Raw genomic sequence first — 7269 nt, 5'->3', positions numbered from 1 at the left:
TGGCGGTCTGCAGGCGGTATAGGGAGTGTGCGACAAACTGGTGGCGCCCCGATGGGGCCTCCGGAGAAAGTACCTTGCGTGATAGCCGCCGGGTAGCCAGCTTTGTTTACATGTGAAGTGTGGGCGGGCTGAACCACAAGTTCAACATAAGAAGAGCAACTGGGAACGAGATTACAGGAGGTGACGTCATACCTCAACGTGAGGAAAGGCGGGTCGTTTTGTTTTAATTGATTCCATAAGTTCTCTTGCTTCATATGAAATTATTTAGCGTTTTTATTGAAAATAAATGCTTAATGTCAATAGATCAGTCGTTCCTCTACCTGCTGCAACTGTTTTTCTTTCTCTATACACGATTAAACAATAGTTTAAACAATACTGCTGCACGTCGTCCGCAGCGACGGATTATTATATGCTTTCATCATTTTTCCTAGTCCTCCTATCATGGAACACACCGACGCCAAATTTCAACTGATCAGTGCATTCCTCGTCTGAATACATCTACTTCTCTTCGTATATCCACTGTTTTATTGCAGGATTCCCCTTACTTCACGTTTCTGAAGGAGCACAGAATCCACGGCTACATTTGCAGAGTAAGTATAGCTATCCCTAAGTGCATTACCAAGACCACTTCAGAAATTGAACTCATTTAATTTGACTAATGAACTACTTCACGCGACACACCTCTTGGCGGAAGCATTTCTTCGCATTTCAATGTAGAGCTCAGAAGAATGTTTTTTAATCCAGCCATAGTATAACTCTGCTAAAGAAGTAGACATTGCGGTATATTCCAGAAATCAGTTTCACCTCCTTTCTTCAATTTTTTTCATTACTCAATTCTCACACTTAACGGCACGACGCATCTCCTAACCACTTGCCGATGATTCTTGCCAACCTTAGAGATTTTACTCCCCCACTCAGACTAAATATATTTGTATTTTCTGTAAATAGAAATCATGCCCTGCTCTAGAAATGAATTTCATGTCATTTGTTCAATTCTTTATTTCCAGAAATTACATGTTTCGTCCTACATTCCATCCAAGCCGTCAGCAGAAATTATTGCATGTTTTAAAAACATTTCTTCACTACTCAGACTAAACATATATAGGGCCTACAACTAGAAATCAAGCTGTGCTCTAGAAATGCATTTAATGCCATTTGGTAAATTTTGCGGAAATGACACGTTTCATCCTGCACTCCACCTCCCAAGATGTCATCGAAATGTTTTGAGTATGTTAAAAATATTTCTCCCGCACTCAGACTAACCGTATTTATATAGCTCACAACTACACATCGTGCCTTCCCCTAGAAATGAATTTCATTTCATTTACTTCATTTTTTATTCACATAATGACTACATTTTGAAAATACGGCTCGTGTCTGCAGAAGTTTGTGAAGTTTCTTTCCATTTCTCACCACTGATAAGTCTGATATTCTATAGTCAATTTAATCGAATTCCATATCCTGTAAGCAGACATTCTGAAGCATTCCAGATATCAGTTTCCCTTTATTTCCACAATTCTTTCATCACTCACACATTTAGCTGCACAGATCATTTCAGAAGAACTTGCCAATCTTTCTTTCCAGTGTTCAAAATGTTTCTACCTATCTCACGGTCAAGATAAATTCATATGCTCTAAATAGACATTCTGAAGCATTCCAGAAGCAATTTTCATGTCATATATTCATTGCTTTACCACTCAACTTGCACATTCCAGGGCACGACCTCAGAACCACCTGCTGATGTTTCTTTCCGAAGTTAAAAATATTTCTACTTCACACACATTCAAGGTAAGTCATATTCTATAAATAGACATTCTGACGCATTCCAGAGATCAATTTCACCTAATTTCCCGAATCCTTTCATCACTCACCTCACAAATTTCTCTGCACGGCTCATTTTCTGAGCACTTGCCCGTTTCTTTGACATGTTAAAATATCTCTACCTCACTCAGGCTCAAGATAAGTTCAGGTTTGATAAGTGGAAACCCTGAAGCAGTCCAGAAATCAATTCACAATCAAATCTCATTCACTCAATTTTTTATTCACATAATGGCCACACTTTGGAAATACTGCTCCTGTCTTAAGCAGTCTTAAGTGCGAAATTTTTACTAAAAATATTTCCACCCCAATAGGATGCAGTTTAGGTCCATAGCCTATAAATAGACACTGTGTAGTTTTCCAGAAATCAATTTCACCTCATTTCCTCAATGGTTTATTCCCTGACCTCATGCATTTCACTGCACGTACCATTCTTCAAGCGCTTGCCGATGTTTCTTTCCAATCTTAAAAATTTCTCTACCCCACTGAGATTCAACTCAAGTCTCTATCCTTCAAATACGCACTCTGATGTCCCCAGAAACCAATTTCACCTCATTTGTGCAATGCTTTCGTCATCCCCGTCATGCATTTTTCTGCAGCACCCATTTCTAAAGTCTTTGCCTATGTTTCTTTCCAATGTTAAAATATTTCTACCCCGCTTAGATTGAGTTTCGGTCACTATTCTATAAATAGACATTCTGAGGCCTTTCAGAAATCACTTTCACCTCATTTCCTCAATGCTTTCATCACTCAACTCGCACATTTTGCTGCGATGCCCATTACACAGCACTTGCCGATGTTTCTTTCCAGTGTTGAAAATATTTCTACCTCACCGAGATTTAATTTAAGTCAATATCCTATAAATAGACAACCTGAAGCAATCTAGAAACCGATTTTACCTCATTCATTACATTTTTTATTCACTAAATGGCCACGTTTTGAAAATGCTCGTCGTTTCCGGAGCACTTTGCGAAATTTCTTTCCGATGTGAAAAATATTTCTACCTCACTGAGATTCAATTTAAATCCATATACTCTAAAAAAAGCCCTGAGACAATCCAGAAATCGATTTCACCTCATTTGCTCTGTCCTTTCATGCCGCGTCTCGTGCATTTCACTGAATGGCCCATTTTTTATGCACATGTCGATGTTTCTTCCCAATGTTAAAAATATTTCTACTCCACCCGGGCTCAAGCTAAGTGCATATCCTATAACTAGACATTATCCTGTATTCCAGAAGCAAATTTCATGTCATTTACTCATTCATTTCACCTCTCAGCTTGCACTTTCCAGGGTGCATCACACCTCCGAACCATCAGCTCCTCACCACCTTTCCAATTTTACAAATATTTCTACCTCACACACATCTAAGGTAAGTTCATATTCTATAAATAGACCTTCTAAACCCTTCTAGAAATCAGTTTCATATCACTTCAATCATTTCGTGACCCACCATGCTGTCCATGCATTTCGCTGAATGAACCATTTCTCAAGCACTTACCTGTGTTTCCTTCCAATGTTAAAAATATATCCAACCCAATGGGATCCAGTTTAGCTCCATGTCCTCTAAGTAGACACTCTGCAGTTTTCCAGAAACCAATTTCACCCACCACATTTGCTCAATGCTTTCCCCACACACCTCTTGCATTTCGCTGCAGTACCCATCTCCGAGGCACTTGCCGATATTTCTTTCCAATGTTAAAGATATTTCCACCCCAATGGATGCAGTTTAGGTCCATAGCCTATAAATGGACACACTGTAGCTTTCCAGAAACCAATTTCACCTCATTTGCTCAATGCTTTCCCCACACACCTCCTACATTTCGCTGAAAGGCCCATCTCCGAGGCACTTGCCGATATTTCTTTCTAATGTTAAAAATATTTCCACGCCAATGGGATGCAGTTTAGGTCCAAAGCCTATAAACAAACTCTGTAGTTTTCCAGAAACAAATTTCACCTCATTTGCTCAATGCTTTCCCCACCCACCTCTTACATTTCTATGAAAAACCCATCTCCGAGGCACTTGCTGATATTTCTTCCCAATGTTAAAAATATTTCCACCCCAACTGGATGCAGTTTAGGTCCATAGCCTATAAATAGACACTCTGTAGATTTCCAAAAACCAATTTCACCTCATTTGCTCAATGCTTTCCCCACACACCTCTTACATTTCACTGCAGTACCCATCTCCGAGGCACTTGCCGATATTTCTTTCCAATGTTAAAAATATTTCCACCCCAACTGGATGCAGTTTAGGTCCATAGCCTATAAATAGACACTCTGTAGTTTTCCAGAAACCAATTTCACCTCATTTGCTCAATGCTTTCCCTACCAAACTCTTACATTTCGCTGAAAGGCCGATCTCCGAGCGAATTTGCTGACATTTCTTTCCAGTGTTAAAAATATTTCCGCCCCCATGAGATGCAGTTTAGGTTCATAGCCTATAGATAGACACTCTGTAGTTTTCCAGAAACCAATTTCACATCATTTGCTCAATGCTTTCCCCACACACCTCTTACATTTTGCTGAAGGGCCGATCTCCGAGGGAATTTGCTGACATTTCTTTCCAGTGTTAAAAATATTTCCACCCCAATTGGATGCAGTTTAGGTACATAGCCTATAAATAGACACTCTGTCGTTTTCCAGAAACCAATTTCATCTCATTTGCTCAATGCTTTCCCTACCAAACTCTTACATTTCGCTGAAAGGCCGATCTCCGAGGGAATTTGCCGACATTTCTTTCCAGTGTAAAAAATATTTCCACCCCAATGGGTTGCAGTTTTCGTTCATAGCCTATAAATAGACACTCTCTAGTTTTCCAGAAACCAATTTCACCTCATTTGCTAAATGCTTTCCCTACCAAACTCTTACATTTCGCTGAAAGGCCGATCTCCGAGGGAATTTGCCGACATTTCTTTCCAATGTTAAAAATATTTCCACCCCAATGGGATGCAGTTTTCGTTCATAGTCTATAAATAGACACTCTAGTTTTCCAGAAACCAATTTCACCTCATTTGCTCAATGCTTTCCCTACCAAACTCTCATTTCACTGAAAGGTTGAATTTCGTTGTCACCTTTTGTCTTCGCGATTGTTATCCCTTTAGGTACACCCTTCATAGTGCTGCCTGTAAATGAGATCAGCCAGGAAACTGTGTGTGTGTGCCAACAGCATAGGCTGTACAACCTTCTGTAATTTGTAAAAAAATATAATATTTCAGGTGGGAAAGTTGTGATGAAGCAAAGGCAAAAGTATGGCTTACATGGTCGTAAATCACCATAACATAGAGCTCTAACATAAGGAAGCCCCAAAAAGTCACACTGCAATCAGCTTTACGAAATTGTCCCAAAAAGTGCATTAGTCAATAATGGTCGTAAACCACAATATCATGCAGCTCCGACACGAGGAAGTCACAAAGAGCCACGCCGTAACCAGCAATACGAAAATTGGCCCAAAAAGGTGTAGTAGCCACAGACTTGTACGTAACGGGTAATTGCGTTACTAGTAATCAATTACTTTTTTGAGTAATTTGTAATGTAATCGATTACTTTTGGGGCCCAGTAATTTTCTGAGTAATTCAATTACAATTTTCAGTAATCAATTACCAAGTAATCAATTACTTGGAAACTAAAGAATCCACATTGATCGGGACGACGCACACACACATATATGGGATGATTCACCGACGCGAGAAGACAAAACCAACTGCCCTCAGCAAGTTTGGTGCAAGGCAGCTGTCTTATCTCTAGGACTTTTCCCGCAACAATTACTTACCCAAGGACCCCGAGGTCAATTGCCACAGTGTTCCGCACGTGTAGTGTATTTTTGAGTCCACTGTCCTCTCCTTATTCATGTGTACTATCTATCCGTAAGCGGGCCTGTAAGTTGGACTGTAGGTTGTACCGTAAACCTGATGAGTCATTTATGGGAGTTCCAGTTGGGACTCTTTTCACAGAACTCTCAAAACTCTCAACCTCTCGACACATTTTTCACAGAACTCTCGACTCCGATAACCAAATGCCACTCTTGTGACCATGAGCCCCTGTCAGTCTTGTGTGGAATACTGTCGATATCACAACGATGTCGACGATCTGCAATGACTTGTCGCCGTGACTTGTCTTATGAAATAAATACTGCTTCAATGCTGACTTCGTTTTTGCTTCGTTTCGCTTTGTTTTTGCTCAGTTTTCTTTCTTTTATATATGTCTTTTTTTCTATTTTTTAATATCGTTTTCTCAGATATCGAAAGTAATTGGCAAAGTAACGCGTTACTTTTCAAGACGGTACTTCATTACTTTTTCTGGCAAGTAATTTGTAACGGTAAAAAATTACTTTTTCGTACAAGGCAACGGCAACGGTAATCAATTACTTTTTTTTAGTAACGTGTACAAGTCTGAGTAGCCAATAGTGGTCGTAAACCACCATACCATTCAGCTCCGTCATGAGCAAGTCCCAAAAAGTCACGCCATAGCCAGCTTTACAAAAATTGTCCCTTAAATGGTAGTAGTCAATAATCGCCGTAAACCACAGTACCATGCAGCGCCGACATGAGGAAATCACGAAAAATTGTGACATAACAAGCATTACGAAAATTGTCCCAAAAAGGTGTAGCAGTCATTAATGGTCGTAACTCACCATATCATACAGCTCCGGCATGAGGAAGTCCCAAGGCGTCACACCGTAACCAGCAATACGAAAATTGTCCCAAAAGAGTGTAGTAGTCAATAATGGTCGTAAACCACAATACCATACAGCTCCGACATGAGGAAGTCCCAAAAACTCACGCCGTAACCAGCATTGCGAAAATTGTCCCAAAAAGGTTCAGCAGTCAGTGATGTTCATAAACCACAATACCATACAGCCCCGACATGAGGAAGCCCCAAAAAGTCACGCCGTAGCCAGCATTACGAAAATTGTCCCAAAAAGGTGTAGCAGTCAGTAATGGTCATAAACCACAAAACCATACAGCTCCGGCATGAGGAAGCCCCAAGAAGTCACGCCGTAACCAGCTTTATGAAAATTGTCCCAAAAAGGTCTAAAAGTCAATAATGGTCATAAACCACCATACCATAAAGCTTCGACATAAGGAAGTCCCAAAAAATCACGCTGTAACCAGCATTATGAAAATTGTCCCACAAAGGTGTAGCAGTCAATGATGGTCATAAAGCACACAGCTCCGACATGAGGAAGCCACAAAAAGTCACTCCTTAACCAGCATTGCGAAAATCGTCCCAAAAAGGTGTAGCAGTCAATAATGGTCATAAACCACGATATTATACAGGTCCGACATGATGAAGTCCCAAAAAGTCACGCCGTAGCCAGCTTTACAAAAATTATCCCAAAAAGGTGTAGTAGTCAATGATGGTGGTAAATAACCGCGCCACACAGATGTGACATGACGAAATCACAAACAGTCACGCCACACCCCGTATCACAAAAGTCGTTCGAAAATGG

This window comes from Ornithodoros turicata, chromosome 1 (assembly GCF_037126465.1).
Source record: "Ornithodoros turicata isolate Travis chromosome 1, ASM3712646v1, whole genome shotgun sequence".
In the NCBI taxonomy this organism is placed as follows: Eukaryota; Metazoa; Arthropoda; class Arachnida; order Ixodida; family Argasidae; genus Ornithodoros; species Ornithodoros turicata.
Note: the sequence above shows the minus strand (reverse complement) of the source record.